At 42.5% G+C, this 25269-nt stretch overlaps 1 protein-coding gene across 4 annotated transcripts in view; it reads left to right on the forward strand.

Moving 5' to 3' along the window:
• The first annotated feature begins 667 nt into the window (after nucleotides 1-667).
• Nucleotides 668-25269, forward strand: part of LOC120894687 (tyrosine-protein kinase Src64B) — a 71365-nt gene continuing 46763 nt past the window's right edge. For 2 of the 4 annotated variants that reach the window (XM_040297436.1, XM_040297440.1), the window contains exons 1-2: nucleotides 676-832; nucleotides 4296-4712. The gene's annotated coding sequence lies outside the window, so the exon portion shown is untranslated. Of the gene's footprint in view, nucleotides 897-4295; nucleotides 4713-25269 lie in introns of all 4 variants that reach the window. The other 2 variants (XM_040297438.1, XM_040297439.1) reach the window with 2 other exon arrangements.

Genomic DNA, 25269 nt, shown 5'->3' on the forward strand with positions numbered 1-25269 from the left:
TAATCAAAATCGTTGTATCTGCGAATCGTCGTAACTCGAGGGGGTCGTAACTCGGGGGACGCTTGTACTTGCCATTCACTACATAATCTGTATAATTTTGACCACTTTTTACTTATGCAAAATAATGCTTTACCATACTATTTTGCGCGATCACTTCAAAAAACAAACTGACTTGAACTGCTTAATATGGAATAAGCAATCACTTTAGCGTTAGCGTAAACCAAAGGTTTAGATTAACAAAGTTCGTTACTTTTTTTAAATAATTTATATTGTTTGGGACATTTAAATTATTGGTACAGGTCAGGTAATTTAACCGTTACTTAAGCTGACTTATCTGACCGTCATTGTCAATTTCATTACCATTTTTAGTACAACAATAATGCATTTAGTACAGCTTTAAACTTAATTTTTATGATGGAAATTCGATTGCTGTCACAGTTGTGATGTATCCGGTTCAACATCCTTTGTTTAAAACTTGGGTCACAAAAATATAAACATACATTTTAGCACGATCTAACAACCCAAAACAACTTGTCCCCGCTTGCGACTTGGCGACTGTGCCCGTACGCTTCAAAATGTTCGTTGGGTGCTTAGTCCTCTCTCGCTACGCAACGGGTTGTCGCGAGTAACCGTGTGCGAGCTGCTCTCGCTCTTGGATCAGTCTGAATTCAGAGTTGAAAGTGTTTGCACGTTCCTATTCCGTGTCGTGCTCATTGCTCGCGTTGATGTGTTTTGTTTGAAAAATCCCAATAGCTGAGTGAAAAACGCTACAAAATATGGTGAATAATTGTGATTCTATCGTTTAAAAGCCTACATAGCGTATGGAAAAGCGGTACGTCTGCGGGTTTCCCTTGCTAGCCACACGCAGTGCGGGGGTCCAGTGCATTGGCTAGATGGTGTGTAAGCTAAGCTCTAGCAGTTGAAAAAAGGGTGATTTGTTGGGGTAATTTTTTTTCGGTGCAATCAAAGAAAGAAAAAAACTGCCTCGGAAAAACTACCCCGCCGCTGTTTCAGTGTATTTAGTGTGTACTGTTTTGCTGGCGAAGTAACGAAGCGGTCTTATCGGTGCAATGGCCTCCGCTAATCAATTGAACGAGAACCGAGGAAAACGGAAGAACCGAAATTAGGATTCTAATTTGATCGTTTAATTTACCCTCCCTGTCCCTGTGTGCGTGTCTGTGTGTGTGTGCGGGACTGTTGGATGTGTGTGGCGTTGCTGCAGCAACCGACACACAGCAAACGGTGAACGGCAAAGGCAAAGCCAAATTTCGGGCAAGAAAGCGCTTGTGTGTGAGTGCGTGCGCGCAGGACCACGGGTGGTATCCTTTTTCGGATGCGTAAAGTGTGTGCGAATGTGTGCGTGTACAAAACAGTACACTCCGTACGGGCATAAGTGCGTGTGCGTACTCCGACTTTTTTTGTTCGGGGGTGTGTGCAGCAGCAAATCGATTAAAAGTGAAACAATTGCAGTTTTATAAAGTTACATTTGCTTTTTAACACCGAAAGAATTAAAACAAGACAAAAATTAAAATCACATCAACCACTCTCACACAACCACACTAGAGGCGCATCCTTTTTCGGCGAGAAGGGAAAGGTAGAAAGGCCTCCTTTTCCGGTGAAAAACGAACAACACACAAAGCAATGGCGTGTTTGCTGGTGCGCATGTATGGGTGGCGGTGCATATGTGTGTGTGCGTGTGCGAGTTTCGTATGTATGTGCCGTACCGTCTGGGCGTTTTAAAACAAAACAAACGCAGCAAACATGGCACAGGGGATGGAACAGGCAGATGGTGGCGGCAGCAACAGCAGGAGGAGGAGGGCCCTTAGCTCAGGCCAGGGAACCCCGGGGATTCCTGGCAAAGCAGCGCGGTGTGCGTGTGTGTGTGTGCGTGGTCGGGCAACAAACGCATACCCGACAACAGTTGCCGTTGACAGCCGTCACTGAAGAAAAGTTGTTGGGCGAAGGGTTTTCTTTTTTGAGGAAGGAAGAAAAGACGGTTGAAAGTTATCGTGACTGAAAATTGAAATATTTTGTTTTTTCTAAAAGTTAGCTTCAATTTTTTTTGCTTTAAATTTGATGGGAAATAGATTATTCTCCTTTTCGCTTAAATTTGTGAAACTTATTATATAGATTTTTTTTTAAAATTAACATAAGGCCAAACAAATTAGATAATTCAATGCAATCCAAAATTTAGTCATTTCCAAATCTCACCTTTTGATAGAACAATGTCCAATCTATAAACACACCACTTGAGGGGCTATTTTTATGCGCACTGCTCTGTAAAAATGCAGTTCGTGCGTGCTTTTCACATTCGATGTTTTGTTTTTTCCGGGGAGGTGGAGAGGGAGCGAGGAACAGGGCACAGATTTTTCCTTCTCTCTCACTCCCTTCTCGTTCTGTAACATGCAAATCCAAATGCCCCGGTATTTACCATGCTTGCGTCCGTGCGTGCGTGCTTGTGCTCGTGTCGGGTAATGTTGTCATGCTGCTGCTGCTGCTGCTGCGTGTAGCAATATGGGGCGATGATGAGAGCATCACCAAGCAACACCCAAATAGCAACCGGGAAAAGGCAAAGCGGCCCCGGCCTTTAGCGCCTGAGTGTGCGTGTGTGGCGAATCAAAGCAGGCGGCAGGCTGGCCTCTCCCCGCAACTATTTTCATTGTTCATTGCACACTTGACAATTGCCACGGGAGCTAGGAATGGAGCAAATATTTAGGAAAATGAAACAATGTTTTTTTTTTTTAATTTTTAATCTAATAATACCCTACATTCCCAAACGGTTTTCTACACACCACACAAAGACACGCTCACGCACACGCACACTCCATCACGTGCCCTCACTTTTCCGACCGAAGGAAGAAAAGGACGATAAATGCGCCATGGCGGCGGCGCTTCATTAAAAGGTTGCCGGGGGGGGGGGCATGAGCCCCGTTGGAGGGAAGTGTAACAACACCCATACAACTGCAACCTCTTCCGGGAGCAGTACGAGCGCGCTAAGGATTGGAAGGTTTGGGGGGGGGGGGAAGTATGCTTTGTGTGCTGCGTTTGGCCGCTTGTATTGGTGTTTCTTTGACTGTATGTGTGTGTATTATTCCCATTTCCGTGCGTAGGAGGTGGAGGAGGAAAGGCACTGGGAAGGGATATAAACAGGAAGTAACGCAATGCTTCACAAACACCACGAGGTTCGGCAGCGACAGGAGAGAATCTTCCGTTGCGGACGTTATTTTAAAATTTGTTACTAAAGAAGTCAATATTTTTTTATTATTCTCTATTTGTTTTATTTTTTTTTTATTTTGTTTTATTTTTTTTACAAATTTTTATTTATTTGTTTATTTTTTATTATTTCACTCTATTAATTTATTTTGTTTATTTGTTAGTGTTTAATTACTTTTAAGTCTGTTTTATTTAGCCTTGATGGCGGATATTGGATTAAATGAAATGAAATGAAATAATTCATTAAAAGTCTTCATTAAAAGTATGCCATACAAATCCAAGGAATTAATGATAAGCTTAAAATCGGTTAATTTAATCACGATTATTTTAATAAGCTTAAACGATCAATTTAAATAATACCAACCAAAAAATAATAATTGAGTCGACTTCTATCGCAATTTATGTCAAAACGGTTTAGTTATAATGAAGGACCTAACATGAAAAGTAAGATATTTTCCCGTTGCTAAATCATGTTAAGTATGCAACCGAAAGTACGTTAACATCAAATAATATCGCTTAGAAAACTAGGTAAACGTTCTTTTCAAAAATTCATTGAACGTGGAAAAAAATGACAATGGAAATGTGTGGAAAACTATGTATATATTAGGGTCGAACCAACGGTCTAAGTCCCCTTTTCGTATTGCATAGTTGATTTCACTATCTTCTCCCCTTCATGTTTTAAACACAGCGCGAAGAGAGTAAAGAATTTCCAATTTTGCATGGCACAACAACATTCGCGAGTCCGCATGTTCAAACCCTTCAACTACACATTCAAACCGGGGTGGAACGAAGGAACAAGAATTTGTAATGCTCCTGCCGCCATAGCATTAGTTTTGCTAGACGTGGGAGGAATTTGGTTAAAAAGAATATAAGTTTCCTTATTCAATATCTTGTTTTTTTGCTGTTGCTTGTTTGGTGTTTACTCGTAAAGCGTACAGAGGAAATTCTCTGCTAGTTGTTGTAGTAACTTCAAGTGCTGTTGCTGCAGTTTCGCCGTTTTCTTTGTGTCCTCTCTTTTCCTGCATTAATGTGGTACGGGTTAACTTACTACTATCCTTTTGCTTTTCCTGTTTCTTCTACAGTGCAGTGTTGTGGTGCAGAAGTGCAGTGGAAAATAAGAGAAAATATGTAAAAATTTCGTGTTACTATATTTCTGAAGGTGTGTGAGTGTGCGTGGCGTGTGTTTTTGTGCAAATAAAATAGAAGTGAGTGTGGAAAATTTCCTCTAAAAAAAAAAAGAGCGCTCAGACGTCGTCTCAGTTGTGCTTGTGTGTGTGTGTGCGTTTGGGTGCGTGTAGGTGTGTGAATTTTTGGTACGAGTTTGGATGAAAAGTTAAAGAGTTGCACGGGAGAACGGTTTACTCAACGTGTGGAGGAAGAGAGGAGTCTAGAGGTGCTGCATATCATCAAACTCTCTCGATAAGTGGAGTTAGGTTTTTCCTACGAAATTGGATTATCGGATCGGTTGGCCGCATCTTTGCAACAACATTTAAAGAAAGGTAAGCAAAAATGATGTTTATTATTTTTTTCTTAGTCATTTGTGTCATTTTTTACGAATTCTGAGATTTTTAGACGAGTCATGCGTGATTAGCTGCCACTACTTCGCTATCGTTTAGCAAATATTTGCTAGTTTTGTGTGTTTGCGGTTTAATATCTTCGGCAAATATTACTCATTGCCTGGGGAATTTGAAAGGGTGGCGCCTTTTTAAGGTTAATCAATAGTGCATGAGCTTTCTTACTTACCCCAACTTTTGGTTCTTAAACACGTCGGAACACGTTATTCAATTTGTAAAAGGGGCGATACATATCTAAGATAGGAAATGATAACACATTTGCATTAGTCATGTAAAACGTTCCTGCAATTTCAGTGTGATTCCTGGGATTTAGAAGATTTGGACAATATTTAGCCTTTGCAAACTTAATTATGTTGTTGACTTCTTTCCAGGAAATTGATTATTAATGTTTTTTTCGGGCATGAATTTGACTTGCATAAACGTTTGGAGTAGTTGCTAACAGTCACCCAGATAGGCATATGGAAAGAAACGCTCTCTGGGCCTCGTTCGCCCACACGCATGCGTTTTTGTTTACCGTTTGCCCTTCCTCTCCGGTTGACTCATGGCTAGCCTAGGGTTTAGGGTGAAGTTTTCGGAAGTTTTTCGAGTGGCTTTTCGAGATTCTTACAATGGACAACTGTATTTGATGTCCTCGTACGCTTTACGTGGCATTGTGGGAATAATATTAGGTTAAGAAGTTAGAAGTACTTTGGAATTTTCAGACATTCAATATTAGTCTCAAATTCGGTATCACTTTGCACAAAGAACTCTCAAAATTTTACTGCGTAATATCTGGGAACATATTGCATTTTGTTTTTATGGTGTTTATGAAGAATTATTCTTGTTCAAATTTCGCTCCTCCATCGATAAAACATTAGTGAACTAGTTTTGGTTAGGGCAAAACGAACATTCCTACAAGTCCTCGTACGTAGCATTTTTGACATACCAACATACCAAAACGGCCGCCACCTTTCGAAGCCCGAAAAACCTCTTGCTGGACGATCACGGCACTACAAAACAGAACTTTTCGTCTTGCCGAAGGTACCGCCGAAGCATGGAATCAAATTTTCTTCTGCATACCACTTCTTCTGCTGCTAAGGTTGTTGGGACGTGTATCTGACAAGTCGCCGGTGGACAGAGTAGTGCCAGTGTAGTTTGGGGAAAAAAGCACCCAAAAGCGAAGAGGTCGACCGGCAAACAGCAGCAGCACCTCAAGCAAACATTAGCAGCATCGGTATGGTATAGTATGGTAGTTGAGAGGAGTATGCCTGCCTGCAGATGATGTCATTCCGGCCTGTCATAGACGTTTGACCAGCCGGACTTTGAGATAGGCATTTGGAGATATGAGGAGCTTGAGATGGGGAGGAGGTAGCAATAGAAGCAGCAGCAGCAAACATGGGATAGGATCCTCAGCTTAAAGTGTGTTTGTTTGGTTGTGGTTGTTCTAACTCATCTTACAAAGTTGGACTCTTGGAGGTTGCATTTGGTTGGCTTGTGTTAAAGTTTACTAAACTGTTTTTTTGTGTGTTTCTTCGGATGTTCTTCATAATATTGCGAGAAGAAGTAACAAAGTCAAAATAGATAAATGACATACTGGGTAATGTTAATTATTAACAGATATTTAATTAATTAACATTCTGCGCTTAAAAAGGATGTCGGCCTTGGCCTGTCATTAAAGCCGCCTTATGGTCTTGGCTATCTGTGACAGAGTATTCTGTGTATCCTAACAAAGGCATGATTGTTGGCATGAAAATCAATAACATTTAACGCAAACAAAAAGTCTGATGTGATCGAAAAAACATACATTTAAATACAAATGTTTTGGTGCCGTGACTAGGATTTGCATCGGTACATTGGTTGGAGTACATCTCAATTACTCAAAATTGAAAGGTTGGTGCCGTGACTAGGATATCAATACCAAATCCCTTGCGTAACATGCAAACTCATTCATTCCACATTTAACCATTCCAACAAAATGTGGTGCCGTGACCAGGATTTTTTTGATTTCCGCTTCAATCGTGTTTTCAGTTAGCTGCTGTTAAAAGCATTGATACATAGCTGGTGAAAATTTCACTACAATATCACCCGAAAAGAATCTACGTTAGCGAAAAGGTGTAAAAAGGGATAAAAGCTTCTGTGCCTCTAGCGTGCCTTACCCAATTCTGTACCAGAAAACGTTTCCCGCGCGCCTCACTCATCGGGCTTCAAGAAAGCGATTGTATCGTGACGGAATACTTTTTTTCTATTTTTTTGGTACTGAGATTTGTGCGCACACCACCGTAATTTCATCGCCACGTTAAGAGGGTCTGTTAGTAGCAGAAAGCCAAAGCCGAAAAGAAAGAAAGAAACCCGCCAAACGCCTAAAAGCGACTAAAACCCATTTTCGGGGTCGGGTTAAAAGAAATTGTGAAAAGATTATGTTGTTTGATAACTTCGAGCGAGAGCCAAGCAAAAAAAGAAGGGGAAAATCTTTTCTTTGACCGTGATACACGCGCGCGTGTGATGTGTTTTTGTCTCCGTTTAACATGCTACTATCATGCCCAGCAGAAGAGAGTAAAAAGGGCGTTAAGAACATCATTTTGAAGCCGCCGTGTGCGAGATGAAAGTGAAGTTTTCGGTCGTGGCTTTTTGTGTGTGTGTACAGTCAAAAATACGCAACCGACACCATGAAACCATGCGGGGTCGACCCGATAGTACCCTCTCCTCAGCCCAGATGATGAAGACGACGAAAACACACCTTTTGGGGCGAGGAACGTGTGCACGAGCCCCAGAACAAACGAACCCCAAAATCCTTCACTAACCACACCATGTGCGCTACAGTGGCTTCCGCTGTGTTCTCTTCTTCGCTAGTCGGACGGGGTTGATATGGTGGAAGATATGTTTCATGGTAGCGTTGCGTTTGGTCTGATCGTGTTTAGCGTTCTTCTCTTCATCTTGTACGTGCGCGTGTGTGTGTATGGTTGTTGTGTGTGGAACATTTGGTCGCGGACGTCGTCGTGGTGGTGTCATCTCCTCTTATCGTTTGTTATTGTTTTGCCTCACAAAATGCTCTGCTCCGGCGAGCGCGCGAACGCCAAAGGCACATTCTCGGATGGAGGGCGCGCACTCTCTGACACTTCAAACGTAAACGTTTCCAATGCCTCTTTAGCTTGGCCGCTGTTCGATCCGATTCATCTCTCCCTCGCTGCTGTCCGCGGAATTTCTTAGCATGGGGGCAGCTAGTAGTGAGTGATTTCTTCCCCATCTAACACATCTCTGTGTGATGTGTAGAAACTCTTTTTTTATTTGTATGTTGTCTGTTGATCGATCGGTCTGGCGAATTCATCCGTGTCCCCCCTGCAAGGCTTTTACGTCTTCAAGTTGGGGCCCCACTCGTCAAGCAGGCAGGCACACGATCACGGACAGCAGCTGATCGCTGACCGGTTTTTCGATCTTTTCGTCCGTTTTGTTTTTGTACCCTTTTTCTCCACAACGTGTGTGTCTTACGTTCATCTCCACGAGTTGTGTGCTCCAGCCGTCTGGTTTTGGTCGAACAAATTAACCCCTTTCGTTCTGTTCGTTCGTTCGCGGAGCAACGAATCGGATTGAAACTGCGACCTCCAGAGGCCCTCTCTATCGATAGGGAATGGGTATCGAATTTCACCGCCGCCCGATCCATGGTCTCTTGCAAGATTGTGTGTGTATGTGTTTTTTCTTGCTCTCTCTCCCTTAAACCATTAAAAGCGATTTGATGACATATTCAGATTTCAGTCCGTTTGGAATGGTTAAGGTTTTTTTTTATTCGATTTTAGTTTTTTCATGCTTCTTGCTGGGCTTTTCTTTCTTTTCTGTTTGGTTTTAGTCGGCACGGAATGCTTCTGAATCTAAAAATCAATTTGTCGAAATGATCAATGTGGGTTTTCAACGCTACCGAAACCAAACACCGCAATTTGTGCGGTTCAGCTGCCGGTGTTTTGTTCGAAACGGGTCGTTTTTTATTTTGCAAATGTGTCAAATGTGATCGGGTACTGTCGGAGGCTGTTCCCAGTTTCTTTTTTTTTTTGTGTGTAAAAAACAGGTTTTATTAGACTGAACGTCACTCTTAGTTACAATACTAGTTATTATTATTATTATTATTATTATTATTATTATTATTATTATTATTATTATTATTATTATTATTATCATTATTATTATTTATTGGTTAATCTATACAGCAAATTAGTGTCCATTTTTCCGCTGTACTCTTGGTGTCATGTTTCAGTTCAATTTTAACATTGAAATTGGTACACAAATCCGGTGAAATGATTTCATGCTTCATCTTATTACGACCATTAGATTGTGGCATAGTCAGGCAATTCAATGAGGGATCTTCTAACCTTAAAATTCATTTTATGCACAGTAAATGAACTTATAGTTTGAATCTATTTTGATTGCAATACCTTTATAGTTGTGATATTACAGCAATTATCCGCAGTACGCGATACTCGATATACGCAGATTCGCAGTACGCGATTCATCTAAATTTGACAGCTGCATGTGTTTTTTGCAAATATTTTTATTCTTTGAAATATTTTATGCTCTTTTCGAATTTCCTTAATGTTCTTAATGCATTTTGCGTTAAATTTGTGCAAAAGATACCTGTTTTATAACAAAAACCTTTAATGCAAAACTCTGTGGCGATATATTTCAACCCTCGAACCGGTAGTGTAAACCATTTTTCCATAGGAATCCGCTATACGCGAAAACTCGAAATACGCTATTGCGCTCGGTCCCGTACGATAGCTTATATCGGATAATGACTGTATATTTATAAAGTGATGATAATTACAAAAAAACACGAAGTTTCTGTATCGCTTCACCACCAAAATACGAGTGGTTTTAATTTATAAATAATATTGAATGTATCAGCAGAGTGCAAGAAAGCACAGTGAGCAGTATTTACTCCATTTATCCACTCAAAAATATGCCTATTTTTACGCGTTTGAGCATAACATATGTGTGTGTGCCATGAGTTAATGTGATTCATTGTTGTAGAAAATGTAACAATAAGCAAAAAAAAAAAGTCAAATTACATTCCTGTTCTACTGATTATATGACAATGCCCACCATGGAAACATGTTATTATAGTACGTCCGTTATTTGCACTTTTGAAGAGACAATTTGGAAATGCCAAAACACATTGAATTGGTTTGATGATAATGGTCGTGAGAGGAAATAAATTTCGCAGTTTAGTTAAGGTCATAGGTTCATAGGTTTAACTAAAATACTCAAACAATTCTAAACATTATGGGTTTTTATGAGCTTTTAGAGAAGTTTCTTGGTAAAGATGTCACAGAATTTTTCCGAAAAAAAAACTGGCCCGCATTTTTAAAACACCAAAAAAGTGACGAACAAGAATTACACTTAATTATATGCATGCTGGCCTGTCAAACAACGCCACCTACAGGACGATAACCAGCACTTACTCCGTGGGAGTGGATAGATTTGCAGCATAAACCGCCAAAACTTTAACCCACAACCCGCCCACCACCCGCTAAGTGAGGCAAATATAACTCAACACCCAATTTGTGCTTGCGGGCAAAACAAAACTTTAAAAAATGGAACCCTTTTTTCTCCCCCCGAGTGGGTGGTTTGATAAATGAGGCTGATTTACATCCCGCCGTCGCCGTCGCACAACCAACGCGGCAATTGTTTCGGGGATGCATTTTTGTGCATGAGCCGGCCAGTTTTCGTTGCCTCTTGTTTTTTTTCTTCCGTGGGTAGGTTGGAGGAACGTGCTTGTTGGCGTTTTTATTATATGTGTCTTTATTTTATCCGTTGACAGCTCTCTTCGGTGGAGTGTGTGTGTCGTCTTTTTTTTTGTATTAATTTCAATCAACCATTTGCCCGTTATTAATCACCTTTGTTCGGTTCCGCTTTTTATCGGGTTGTTTTTTTTTGCAACCCGAAAAAGGACGTCGAAAACGGACTTAGAGTTTGTTGACCGTTGTGTGCTGCCATACCATATAAAATTGATTACACCCGAAAGATCCGACGCAGGCAGGCCCGTGAGTCCGTGTTGCCAACGTAAGAGCGGAGCTGTAAAATGCACTTTCACTTTGCGATCGGTGGACGACTATCGGCGTGCGCGAAATGGGAAAGACGGATCTTCAAACAAACAAACAGCAAAAAAACGCACCAACCCAACGAACTCGCGGCAAAAGTTTACGTGTGGGTGTGCGTTGAATTCCTCGCTCACCGCTAAACTCTTGCTAACAATTGCAGTCTGAAGTTTACTGAAACCCCCCGTCTACTTCCATCGTCACCGCTGCACCAATGTCCTTGCGCTCTTTCGGGAAGGCGTTAGCAAGGGGGAAAAAAGTCAGCATAAAACCCACACAAACCCCCGTCGTCGGGGGTTTGGTTTTGTTTTGTCTGTTGGTCCGGCTGGGCTGCTGCATCCCCTTGGCAACAACAGCAGCATGATGTCGCTGTATGGGAGGAAGTTGTAGCCATCCTTATGGAGCAGAATCTGGTTCGCTCTACTTCATCAAAAGAGTGCAACGACAGCAGCATGCCTTGCCGGTGGCATTAGCATTGTTCCGGACAAAGTGCAACGCCGCCACAATTTATACGCGTCGGACCGATTCTTCCGTCTGGCTGGCTGTTGGAGCAGGCGGCGAGGAGAGGTGCTGAAAGTGTCGCGATGCTTTCGTCTGGACGGCAGAAAGGTGTGGGCAGCATGCAGCAAAAAGCTTCCAAAAATACTGAACCGCGACCGAGTGGGGAGAGATTTTTATGCTGTGGGTTGATTTCAATGCCTCAGGAGTGCCAAACAGAACAGATCAATGGGGTTTGGCAATTTTCGTATACGTAGTAGATTTTGTTGAATCGTTGTGAAGTGTTTTTGGATGGTTCTTTTAAATTGTTGTATTGTTAATATGAGTCAGATAGCTAAATCTAAATAAATCTTTAAGTAAGCCTGAATTTGGCTCAAACATATTTATGAATCGTGAAAGAGTCATTCATCATGAGTGATTTTGGGAAAATTGTAGTTAATTGTAGTTAATTGAACGATTCGTAAATATATTTTTTTATTTTTTTTTTATTCAGGAGTAACGGTCCAAAAAGGCCGTTTTGCTTAAAAGTAGAGTATACAAATATATTTCATGGCGCTTCAATCAATACTGGCTGGGAGACATTTCCTTCCCTGAGCCATGGAAGGGCACCTTATCCCGGGTGTACTCGGACGGTTTGGTTTTAATCAATCCAGTCCATGATTTTGCGGTCCTATGAGCGTGGCGAAGGTCTACATCATTCGGGTTTCGACGTTGTCTATTCCAGTTCAGTGTTCCAAATGGCATTGCGGGGGTCTGTATCGTGTGGATTCCAGGCATTTCGTCGGATCCAACCATCAGAAGCGGTCCGAGTATATTCCCATTTAGTGGCCCAAATGACATTGCGAGGGTTTGTATCGTTGTAGTCCTTTCCTTCAGTGGTCCGAGCGATATGGCGGGGGTCGGTATCGTTCCAGTTATCTAGTAAATCCTTTCAAGAACATCGTTCAAGCAAAGATCTTCTGTCCGCCGTCAATGCCGATTACTCAGCCATACACATTGCACTCATTCATTCTTACATTCATGCATACATTCATCCATCACAAACATACAAGCGATGTACAACATGTAACACATAGACAAACAAGAGGGAATAACATAGGATGCAAGATTGCTGTTGCCAATAATGTTGGTTGGTTCACAAACATTTTGCTTAAGGAATGTCACACCGTTAAGCCGTTTTCTCTACAGAAATCGAATATGGCCTTCAGGAATTCCCAGTCCGATGCCGCTAATATATCCCGAATCGGAATATCAGTACATTTTCCAAGTCTTTCGACCGCGTCCAGCAAAGCAGGTCGAGCAGACTCGTATTCCACGCAGGACCACAAAAGATGATCCACGTCGTGGAAGCCAAGCTCGCAGCCACATACCTTGGAGTCGACCAGTCCTATACGCTGGACATGTGCACCCAATGCGAAATGATTAGACCTAAGTCTAGACATCATTCGAATGAACGCACGATCGCCAGGGATGTTATGGAACCAAGGCTTCAAGCATACACGAGGAGTGATTGAATATAAAAACCTTCCGAGTTCATCCGAGTCCCACAGATTTTGCCAACGTGCCATGCAAAACGCCTGGGGGGCCTGTAAGAACTCATGAGGAAGGATAGGCCTATCAAAAAAGGACCCTTCTGCAGCTCCCCTTTCGGCCAAATGATCTGTCTGTTCATTTCCTGGTATATCACAATGAGCAGGCAACCATACCAGTTCATAAATATCATTCCTCACTATTAATCTCTCTTACGCAGCTCCAATGATTCACGATTCTCATGATTCATGAATTTCCATGATTCAAATAAGTCAAACATCAAAGCTTCTAATTTATGATTTGATTCGTGATTTAAATGATTCTTTATTAGATTCCTTGAATTTGATTCTTTTTACGAACACATCAAACATCAAAAATTCAAATTATTGATTCGATTCGTGATTCAAAATTTTAAAATAGATTTTTTTTAATTTCCATGATTCTTGAATCATCAAATCAATTACAGATAAAAGATTCAATTGTTTTGTTACGATTCATTGTTTAAATGGTTCTTTTTCAGATTTGCTATATTTCCATGATTCTTGAATCATCAAATCAATAAAACATTAAATATTCAAATTCATGATTCGGTTCGTGATTCAAGTGATTCTTTATTAAATTCTTTAAATAAGCAATTTTCACTAATTCAGCAAAGATTGAAGCAAGTTAAGCAAAGATTAAAACTCATGATTCGATTCGAGAATTTGTGGCTCGTGATTAAAATTCATGAATCGATTCTTTTTGTTTATCGATTCTTTAAGATTCAATGATTCTTGTTGAATCATTGAATCAATTACAGTTAAAAGATTCAAACTCTTTACACTATTCAAGATTCAAATTAATTTTTAATTAGATTTCTTATACTTCCATGACTTCTGATTCATCAAAGATCAATTATTCAAATTCATGATTCATTTCGTGATTCAAATGATCACAAGTTAACTAAAATTTTGCTTTACGATGAAATGTCCTCTTCTGATCCTATTCTTTTTGCAATTTATTCTCAAACACTTAATTGTAACGCTTTTGGTAACCCTCTTTTTCGTGCAACGCACATTAAAACAATTTTCCTTCAATCGAGCGGGCGCCGGTCAGTTGCATTTACAAACGTGTGTTGTCATTTTGTTTCATCGCCATCTTTGCATAAAAATATACATTCGCACACTGCTGCTGTTGCTTCTCGTCGTCAAATCTGCCCGAATGTTTGCTTACCATTCGCTCGCTCGCTCGCTCGCTACCATAAACAGAACGATAATATGCTGCCCAACATCAAGCAGCGGAGGTGGTGGTGTTGGTAGGGTTGACATTCGTGATTTGTTTGCCCCTCAAACCCACATCGCCCCCCGCGTTCGAATTTTGCAGCCCCCCGAACAGCTGCAACAAGCTGCACAATATTGGCAAGAACGAACGCGTTTTGCTGGAAAGCAAACAAAAAGAGCCTGCAAAAAGGAAGAGATATTGTGGACAACCCAAATCATTCCTCATTGTGGTGTGGGGACTCCAGATGGGCGGTGTTGCTCCTCCATCGTTTTCCATCGTTGCATAGTGGCTCATTTGTGTCTCGCGTCTAAGGAAGCAACCGACTTTTACCATCCTTGTTGCTTTTACCCATGCGCTCTCTCGTGGTTGGCGTTGGCCTCGTAAAATGGTTTGCACAAAGCGCAATGTATTTGATTATTAGCATCATTTATTTCGTGCACTTTCTTTTGCTGCTGCTGCTGCTGCACTCCGTTCGTCCTTTCGGAGCTAATGGAAAGCGTTACAAGCGACTACGGCGAGCAGGCAGAGAAGGATACTAAAATGGTGTAACAGATATACGGATACCCACAGCTCCATACCGCACTACCGTCCAATGAAAGGAGGAAATATTGCTTTTACTACATTCATCTGCTTTGTTACTCCGAGGCAGCGTCCTCTTGTTCGTGGTGTGCAGACTGACTCGTTCTGGTTCTGCTGCATCGTTCTCTGGGCCCGATTTGCTCAGCTACACTTGGTAGAAATAATGAATGAGGCAAAAAAGAGAGATGTGTGGTCGTTTTTTTCTCTCCGCTGTTTAACGGTTTCGTTCGTTTGAAGTGTTAGAAGACATTTTCCTGTTCCTTGTACTCGGAGGAGCATATAGGAAAGTGGAAGAGTGTGTGTGAATGGATATACAGTCGATGGTATACTTGAACTTGCCCATCATTTAACCGAGTGTGGTAGCGACGGCGGTGTCATTTGTTCTCCGTCCAAGGGGAAGTCTTTTGCAACTTCTAACTAATCGTTAGGTACAGCATAGGGAACACATTTTATCTTTATTTCACCGGGGTTATGGGGACGTTCCAGTAATGAGGATAATTAAATAAACTTAAAAGAAAAGCGAGTAAAACACGAAATCGTGATAATGTAATGCCTGCAGCATCTCTACACTTATGCATAATTTATTTTCATAGAAAAGATTTGCATTGCATACCGAATGAAACCAACATATCATCACGGAAGGAAGTCCCCTTCTAGGCATACGAACAACCCAAAAACAGAACACAAATCTGTTGTTCGTTCACCCTGTGCTGTTTGGTTAAAGGATTTTTGCTGTACCTCTTTGCCAGCTTCCGTACTTACTTGCACTTCTGCCTCTTTTCTTTGGGTAGAAACGCTTCTTCCGACCCTCATGATTCGTGTTCTACCCTTCCATAATGAGCAAGTGAGAGTGTATTTGGGTGTGTGTGTGTGTGCATAAAGTCGTTACTCTATTTTCGTGACGAACGCGCGAAACCATCTGGAAGGAATGTAGTATGTGCAAGGGTTTTATGCGTTTATTCTCTAAGGCCGGTCGTGGTTGCTTTTACTGCGCGGTCTTGCGGTCCTCGGTTGGATGTGTTCGTGTGGCGTAAATTTCCCTCATTGTGGTGTACTACGCACGGCCGTTCTTGCGACCGTGAACTTTTGCGCTGTAAGGGCAAGGAAAGAAGGGTTTCTATTAAAGGAGAACCATCGCCGCCTACAAGAACATCGCTCACATCACTCATTTGCAAAGTAGGTGTGTAGCGAAACATGCTTGTAAATGTGTTATTTCTTATGTGTAGTTGAATCGTTAAATAAACACTTACGAATGACAGACTCATATCCCTTCAGGGTAAAGTATAGTGGTTGATCTTGAAGGTTGGAGGATTACTTACTTTCTTTTTGGTTGTAGAACCGATAAACTTGAACAAAAGGTCTGCATTTTGGGTTGTACAGTTTGGCCATAAAATTAATGCAAAACAGGAAGTAACGTTCTCGTTTAAATGTAAAAATGAACTCAATTGTGATCCTTTTATCAGAAATAGATGATCAGATAAATAACGAAGGAGATTTTTTAAAATATTAGTTCATATCACTGAATTACATTTCACAATTCTGAGATGCCTCTTAAATCCAAAGGTCACACCAACAGAAACTGATACTCCATACTGATCCTGGAGCTGGATCTCTAACCCATGGTGGCACTGCATCTGAACTTGGAATTAATGCTGAACCCATAAAGATCTTGTAACTGATCGTGAACCCATGTTTGATTCCTATATTTGATCCTGAACTGGTCCTGGAAATGATCCCGAAACGATATCAGTCCTAAAACTTCTCGCGAGCCAATATCCCGAGCCACCCTAAAAGTATCCCAAAAACGAGCCCAAAACTGATTTCGAACATATATCGGTTCTGCAATGCAACTGATCCTAAACCCTTGCGGGTCCTCCCATCACAGGTCCTTAGCGGAGATCCTGGTAATGATATCGAACCTGCGCCAGTCTTAGAACTGATACTGTACTCATTAAGGTCCAGCAATTTATCTTGAATCCATACCGGCTCTGGATCTGATTTTGATCCTATACCGGCCCTGGAACATATTCTGAACCCATATTTGGGTTCTAATCACCATACTGAACCTCGAACTGGACTTGCACACATTCAGGTACACTGGTGGACATAAAAATAGGAACGTTTTTCTGTGACCGAAAGACATAGTTCTTGTCAGAAATATTTGGTAGCCCTGAAAATCACCAAATTAGGGACTCAATGCTGATCCTGGAACTGATCGTACTTTCTTACAGGTCCTTGAACTAATGCTGAACTCCTAAAGGTCCTTGAAGTAATTCTTAACTCATACTGGTTCTGCAATGTATACATAACTCATACAGATCCTTGAACTGATCCTCATTCCACATCGTTTCCGGAACTGTTACTTATACCAGTCTTAGAACTGATACTTGACGTATTCCAATTAAAAGTTTAGTTAAAAAAACACGAAAAAAGGGTTGGAATTCGTAATATTTGGGTAACTTTGTCCAAGTTTGATCGCGTAACGCTTTTGAAAGGGGTGATTGTCGTAAAATTCGGGAAATGCCACAATTGCTACGTTTTGTTGCCTCTATTTCGTACTTAATTAAATTTCCTTTGTTCTGGATTGAATTTGTTTGAGAAAAAGAAGCGTAGCTGGTTTCTATTTTGGGTGCAGTGTAGGTTTAAATTATCCGAATATTTTACATTCAAAAATGTTAATGCCCTCCACCTGAAATCGGAACGTTATTTATACGAATGCAAAACAGCAGATCCTACGTTGCTCAACAAAGAAAAATAAAATCCCAAAAAATATTCAGTATCAGTAATACCTAGTGCCCTACCTTTACTTCGGCCAATATAATCTCCAGAGTGTAGTTTACCGATCAAGAACAACCCAGTGCCGTACATAACGGTCCTCCAGGCGCAACGTTTGCCCTTTTCGAGTGAACCTTTACGCCCTCGAAAGGAAAACAAAAAAAAAGGAGAATAATATACCTCGCGCATCAATTCGAATGGTGCAGTAAGGTCTCTCCTTGTGCGTGGCGCGCCGGTATGGTATGACGAGCCATAGCCAAAACCGGAAAGGAAATTGTGACACACAGCACCACAGAGAGACAACGAGACACCAGAGATACCATCGGCAGATGTTGCTTTTCCCCCGCGATGAGATACGCACGACAGCAGTAGGATAACGCCGGGACGATGGGCAAGGACACCCACCCAGAGTCGTATTTTTCGTGTATAGGCGGGCGGACGGGTTTTATTTTTGGAAAAGGTCGCCTGACAGCCGTTGTGTAGTGGATTGGGTACTGTTCTTTTTTCTTCTCTTTTGCTCGGACTGCGTGCAGGACTATTTAAGGACACACAACAACACATTCTGATGGGTTTGGCGCTTTGATGTGAGCGGCGCTCGTTACGACGCATAGTGGTGGTGTGGCTAAAGCAGCTGGAGTTGGAACTGTGCAGGCCGTTTGAGAAATGGGAGTTTTTATTTGAAATGGTTGCGCGCTTTGCCTCGAGCAGGGTCTTTGGGTTGATGTTTCTACTAACTCGTAGCAATGTGCAATAATTTGTGTAATGGCGAACGTTTTATTAAACTGCAAATCACTAGCATAAATCAAGTTCTTTGAAAGAGCTTTCAGTAAAACTGCTTATTCTTCTTGTGGGACCCTTTGACCTTACCTATAAAACATGATATCAATTACAATTAGCTTCTATTCTTTTGTACGTCTTGTCTAATATGTTTTTTCGTTACTTTCTTTTTAGGTAAGTGAAGAGAAGCGTTTGCGTTAAGCTGCCGGAAGCCAAATGATGAGCACTTCTTCACGCGATAGCTCACATTCCCTAAGAAATTTATTCAAAGATATGAGACAAACCGCACCACAACAGAATACGATTTGGTCATCCTCTACCGCAGCTGTGCAGAGCCGGGGGCAGCTCAAGCAGGATGTATTTATGTAGCATACTTTGGCGCAAAGCTATCACCACCGACGCCGAAAACAATAGAGTGAGAGACACCCGTTGGACACCCCGAAAACTGGCGATGACTCGCGAAAAAGGGATGGGTCGTCCTCAAAAATGCCCCCCCACCACCAATAGCGTACCCCGAGGCACAGGAAATCAATAGCGGAGATCCCCTTTCGTCCACCGCGGAATGGCCCTTGCCCGCCGGTCAGCTATTTGCATTATGATGTGTACCGAACCGCGCAAACCAAAAAGCGAAACAAAACGAGCAGCAACAACAAAAAAAACCGGTCAACCGGATCATATGGTGTGTGGAATTTTTCGGGCGGGTGTGCCTGCCTGCCTGTGTATTCCATGTGTGCGTAAATGCGTAAGAGTAATAAGCCGCCCCTCACCAAAACCGCGAAACCGGGCGACGAACCTCTCCGCGGTGTGACCACACAAACCAATTACGGCGTTGCGAAATGGGTTCCTTTTTTAGTGCCCTGTTTGTGTGCTTGTAGCAACACGAGGGGATGGGTGAAATGTGTTTTAAACATTTTACTGTAAACTTTTGTGGCTGGCTGGGCTGTTGTGATGTTGTATTGGGCGAGTTTAGCGCTTTTTCGTGCCACGAATGAGTTTCGCGAATTTTAGCGTCGCCGAACGTCGTCGTATGTTGCCTGTCTTGCGTGACGACGGTCGGTTTACTTTCTCCTGTACTGCTGTGATGTACGGTGTCATGAGGGTTAGACGGAGAAGTTCGCCGGGTGACATAATAACGATTGACTTGGGAATAGGACTTCTTCTTTGCGCGCGCTCGCCACGCCAGCAGGTGTCGATGAGCAAGAGTTGCTTAATGCTTGATGCATATTTTAATAGCTTATGGTTACGTGGGTGAAGCATGTGCTATGGATAAGAATGATAATCAAACGATAGAGAATGGTGCCACATTTCATGCTGTTGTGTTAGGGATGGCGCACATATTGTATCGATGAATCATAGGAGCGTTAGAGAGATAGCAAGTTGTAGGTGAGATGTATGTTAATGAAACCATAATAGAAGGATAGCCAGAGGTGTGTTAAAGCGGTCCAATCAAATGTTCTTTAGTAAGACACCACCAACACCGTGGGCTTTTTAGCCCAACCTCTCACTCTCTCTGTGCTCTGGTATTACTCACGTCATACAGATAATGATGCTATGTTTGCAGGCGATATCCGCTGTCGTGTGACAATGGTGTACTAAAATTTAAATGAGCTCACGCCAGAACAACACAAAGACCAAACCGAACGGTCTGATGTAATCTAATTCTGGGTAAGAGCGCTGTTTCGTTGTTCTATGCCTTTTTTCCGCATCGGTACGCGACTATCAATCAATCAATCATATATAATCATCGCGATATGCATCGATAAGCCTCTTTCACCCGCAGTTTATGATATGAACACACACAGCCACACACACATACACATTCAGCTCGTCCGGGCGTGTGGAACGAAGTGATTTTTTATTCATTACTGTGAGCACACTATCGGTGAAGTTAGCTGGGGGAAGAGAAAGAATCCACACGGTGTATCGATTACTAAAAGCTCTTGTTTTTTTGTTTAATTTCATCTCTCCGTGCGCTATTCAAATTGAAATGTTTTATAGAAGAAAAAGAGACGTTTCAAAAACCACTGGTTAGAGCCGCCCGGCCTGTATCGATGGTGGTGGTTCTGTATTGAGTTGTATGAAATCAAACAGTTCTGTGTCTGAGGTGCCTCTTTCTCATTTGTTTGTGTTCACTTCTGTGTTCCGAAGTGTGCCGGTTGGAAAATATTGATAGTTTGTCTGCGCTATTTTGTTTGCTTTGGCAACAAAACTATCTCTCCATGCTCTCTCGACCACCACCCCCCTGTATACGGAAAGCAAAAGCGTTCTTGACGCGCCGTACCGATTCTTTGCCTCGGTTATCGTCTGATCGGGTTTTATTTTCCTATTGTCCCACGAATCATCCCACGGGCAGTGCTGGGGGAAGAAGTGGGACATGTGGGACGAGGGAACGATATCGAAAAATCACTCCTTTCAGTGCGCATGCGTATCAGTATGCTTCCCGTTCGTTTGTGTTTTTATTTGGCTGTGGTGTGTCTTGCGTGTGCTCAAAACAACCACCGTTTTTGCCCCGTTTTCCGGGCCCGGAAAAATGTATCCGCTTCGGAAGGAGTACACCGTTTTTACGAACTTCACCGCTTTTTGATGCAATATCCTTTCCTTGATGCAAAAATGTGGTGTGCCTTTCGTTCGTTTTTTTTTGCCGTCAATTATGAAGCCGAGAAAATCATGCCGACGATAGGCTTAACTGATATTTGAAGGATGTTAATTTGCTGTTGGAGGGTTTTTTTTTTGTTCCCTCTTCTGTAAGGGAAGCCTAGCGGTATTGAACGGGTTTAATGGTTTCGATACACTTCATTGGGAACGTGTTTTTTGTTCGTTCAATGTGTACGGCGAGTTCGACGTCCTTTTCGGTAGGGATTCCTTGCGGTTGTGTGGTTTTACTTTATGAAATCGTTTGCAAATCCCTTTTCTCAAGTGCTAACGAGAATAACCTCCCTCCCACAAACACGAATGTGCGTGTCTGTATTTGTGCAAGCCGTTCTTTCCCTTATTTTCGTAGGGAAAGGATTAGCAAAAATGATTTTTAATGTACAGTGCTGTGCGGTGCTTCAAAAACCGTCGCCATCAAGATGAGGGAGGGATAAGGGGGTTAAAGTTGAATACTGTGCCACTGTGCCCTGTGCCCTGTTTCATTTTGCAAATAATACTTATGCATCGCTTGCAACAACGACCGGTCGTGTACTCCCCGGTAATGGATTAAATCGTAAATTATGAGACACGTAGCTTTAGGTTTCGAGATTTTAAAACAGTGGTGCGCGCCGTTCTCTTGGATCGATGCCCATTTATTTGTTGTTCCGGAAAACTCTATCGGTCCGGAATTTTCCAACCATGCCACATACACACTGGCTTTTGTACTGTTGGGTCGGGATGTGGCGAGATGTACCGGCACAATAGTCGGGGATATCCAGGGGTGAAAAATCTGCAAATAATGATCCTGGAGCTACGTTTTGATAAATAATTGAAGAAATTTTCTATTAACGCACTCAATAACACATGAAAATGAAGGAAATTTTGCCAACAAACTGAATATTTGAACTGTTGGAAGATGTTTGACGGAAAACCAATAACTGTGACGGACATTATTATACTATTGGAAACCTTTTTTTCGACGATATACTATTGGAAACCTTTTCTTCAATTACTCAGTAACCCTTTTTGTAGTTGGTGCGAATATTATTGCTTTAAATAAGAAAAATGTCCATTTAATTCCCACTCAACTCCGATTGCGTCCCACTGGTGAAAGAATACTACTTATCTCATTCGTGATGGTGGTATCTGGGTTAAAATCTGGTCCTGGTTGTACGTACTTACTTACTTACAAAAGGGACACTTTTCCACCCTTTGCCAGTAAAATTCGCTTATCGAATGAAACTTCATTTTTATCAGCACTCGATAAATACACCAACGCTTCCATCCCGTGAGTGCCGGAGCAGTATCTTTCCAGCTCATTTGGTTCAGATTGAGGACAGTTTGCAAAATGAAAATTTATGATCCAGCATTAATCCTTCCTTGTGATTGTGCTAGCTAGGCGGAGCCGTGCGGTTCTAGACGACAAACCTTCATGGATTGAGTTGGTGGAAGGGTCGGGTTCGGGGGCCCACAGTCAACCACGCTGATGCAAAAGTTTGTCGTTAGGCAATCACATAGCTGTGGGCACGACGGCACAGTTTATGGCAAACTGGGGTCCACACCCTGGTTAGGGAACGGAAGCGGAGGAGGGGAGAGGACCACCCTCATTTGCCATAACAACAGACGCCGGCAAACACATCGTCCCGTTGATCGGCAGTTCTCCTGTGTGTGTGTGTGTGTGTCAGTGTGGACATGTGTCTGCGATACGGGGGATTTTGTTGTCTTCACCTCCGGCGCGGTAGACACTGCTACGGAACGGTGTGGAGTGCATGCTTTCAGTCCCCAGGCACAGCTCCACCAGCAATCCATCATTTTTCTTTCAACGACCCAAATTAACCTTCCTCTCTCGGCCGTCTGTCTGCCCCGGGAATAGCCGGGACATCTCTTCACATTTCACACAACGGTTTGAAATTTTTGAATCAAGCTGGGTCTTGGGCCCATCCCCTCTCAAACGATTTAAGGACTAGTGTGAAGGCTTTTTGCCAAACTTTCTCTCGTGTCAGTTTTTTGTTGTTGTTGCTGCGTTGGACTCGTCAAACCGTGGTGTTGCACAGGTTTAGAGAGCAATGCCGTCAACCGCAGGAAGAACTGATATGGATGAGAGAGAGGGAGTGAGAAACAGTGGAGATGGACAGGAAATGACAAAAGTTGGTCAACTGCGCGCTGGTGCAGTTGTTGAGTTCGGAATCGTCTACCAACCCTTGCCACTTGCCGGAGTTCCGCACGCTTTATCGTCCCATGTCAGGAACACGAGCGAGCTGTTGCGGTTCTCCAGTGTGTGCCATACTGTTGTGTGGCACATACTACACTCCTCAAGTAGGTCCCCATTTTATCTTATCAGACCGAGGTGCAATCAACATCAAACACGATGGTGATCGCTGATCGTTGGAGTTATCGTCCAATTTCGCCTCCATTTGCGTGAAGTGAGTGTGGGACCTCTATTCTTGTGTGTGGAGTTGAAGTCTTCAAGGCTCTGTTTAGGGACTGAATTTGGGGGTCAGCAGCGAGATCTAAAGCCTTGTCTGTTGAGATGACTTTTAAGAGCCTGTGTTTTAGATCTTCTTTTGCAGTAGCTGCATTGAACTGCGGAGTAATCGAATGGTCCCAAACAAAACTACGCCATCATCTTCGATGACTTCCACGCATATATCACGGTCGCGCAACGAGTACACCATGTGTGTTGCTCGTACTATCCGACCGTCCTGGTCGGTTACTCAGATGGATGGCGATTGCTGTTTTTACGTCGCTTCCGTGTGTAACGCACAATCTTTGTTTTTCCCGTAATGGCCGTGTGTGTTCGCCGGTGCTCTCTGCCGGCCCGGCCATCGTTGTTGATGCATCGGCGCTACTGAAAACATGACCGTTGATTGACAGTTTAACAACAGCATCGCATCAAACCACAATCAGCAGAGTGGCGGCAACATCGGCACTAGCAGCAACAGCAGCCTCGGGATAGCAATAAATAACATTTTACTGCATGATGTCCAGTCACCCCTCACTCCCATTCTCCGTGGGTTCGGCGCGTGCGTTGCGTTTGGGCGAGAAGAGGGAGGGAACTACTGTTCGGCATAATGAGATGACTTACTCATAAATCACTTGCTTTTTAGCGGTTGTTATTTATTGGAAAAAACAGTGATGGGTGAAAGGTTTCGTGTGTTTCGCTAATGATTGCTCCAGACCGTGAAAATATGTAGTATCGATTTTTGGAGTGGAATATATTTTTCGTTTTTCGCCGTCGTTTAAGATATGTGACATTAAGAAATCCATGTCCAGTTGGACTTGCAGTATTGGAGCCAACACAACATCAACCAAAACGACTGCCAGTGAAAACAATCTTCACCTCTCACTTCGTCCAAAACTGCGAAGTATGATTTCCACTGTCGGTGTGCTTTGTACATTACCATAATTTTGCAGCGAACTTTCCACCCCGATAGCAGCATTGTCAACCATCTCTCCTCCACTCCCCTCTCCCTAGCCCTGATGTCTCGTGCGACCGTTGGAGAAAAGCGAGAGTTTGCACTTTCTTTCGTTTGTATTTTAAGCAGCAACTCTGACGCGGGTGACTCCTTGTTTTGTGCGGAAGATGTATGGACGTTAAGGGGAGTGTGCTGGATTTGGAGCTTTACTATTTTTTAGGCAATGGAGTGCCCTCACCGTGTGGGTCAAAAGAAGACAGTGAAGTTTTTGGCGAGGTTAAAAAATACGCGGGACTTTCCCAAAGCTTCCAAATGTGGCCGTCAAGTTGACATAGAGAACATACGTGTAGTGCTTTATTTTGTTCGCTGCAAAAAGTGAAAGCATTCGGTAGTTGGGAGGAGGAATTGTTGAAATTTGTTACGATTTCTTTATATCTAGATTTGTTTATTAATTTGAATCAATTACAAGGGTTTGAAGGACGTAATTTCCAGGCACCCCTTAAATCCGAAACCTCTGGAGTGGTCATGGAACTGGTGTTGAAGCCTCTGGATTGTATTGTCTTCCTTTGTTCTGGTCCTGGAACTGATTTTGGTAGCAATGCTGAATCTATGTCCGACTTGGAACTACCGGTTCCGTAAATGCCGTGCTTTGTAAGTCTTGGAACTATTTCTAACTGGTCCTGGAACATATCCAGATCCCATATCGGTTCTAGAACTGATCCTGAATCCATAACATTGCTGGAATTGATCCTAAATGTTATTGCGCCAATATCATACATCGCCTAAATGTCTGACTTGCAACAATCTTGAACAACACTGGAAAATGCGGTATTTGTTGAGTTTGCGATTTTCACTATAAAAAACAAACAATCTATCTCCAGTAGTCCTTCTGGATGTTGGTACATCGCAAATCCTTCCCGACTGTGTACGACAGCTTTAAGAGCACTTATAACC

Source organism: Anopheles arabiensis, chromosome 2 (genome assembly GCF_016920715.1).
Source record: "Anopheles arabiensis isolate DONGOLA chromosome 2, AaraD3, whole genome shotgun sequence".
NCBI classification, from domain to species: Eukaryota; Metazoa; Arthropoda; class Insecta; order Diptera; family Culicidae; genus Anopheles; species Anopheles arabiensis.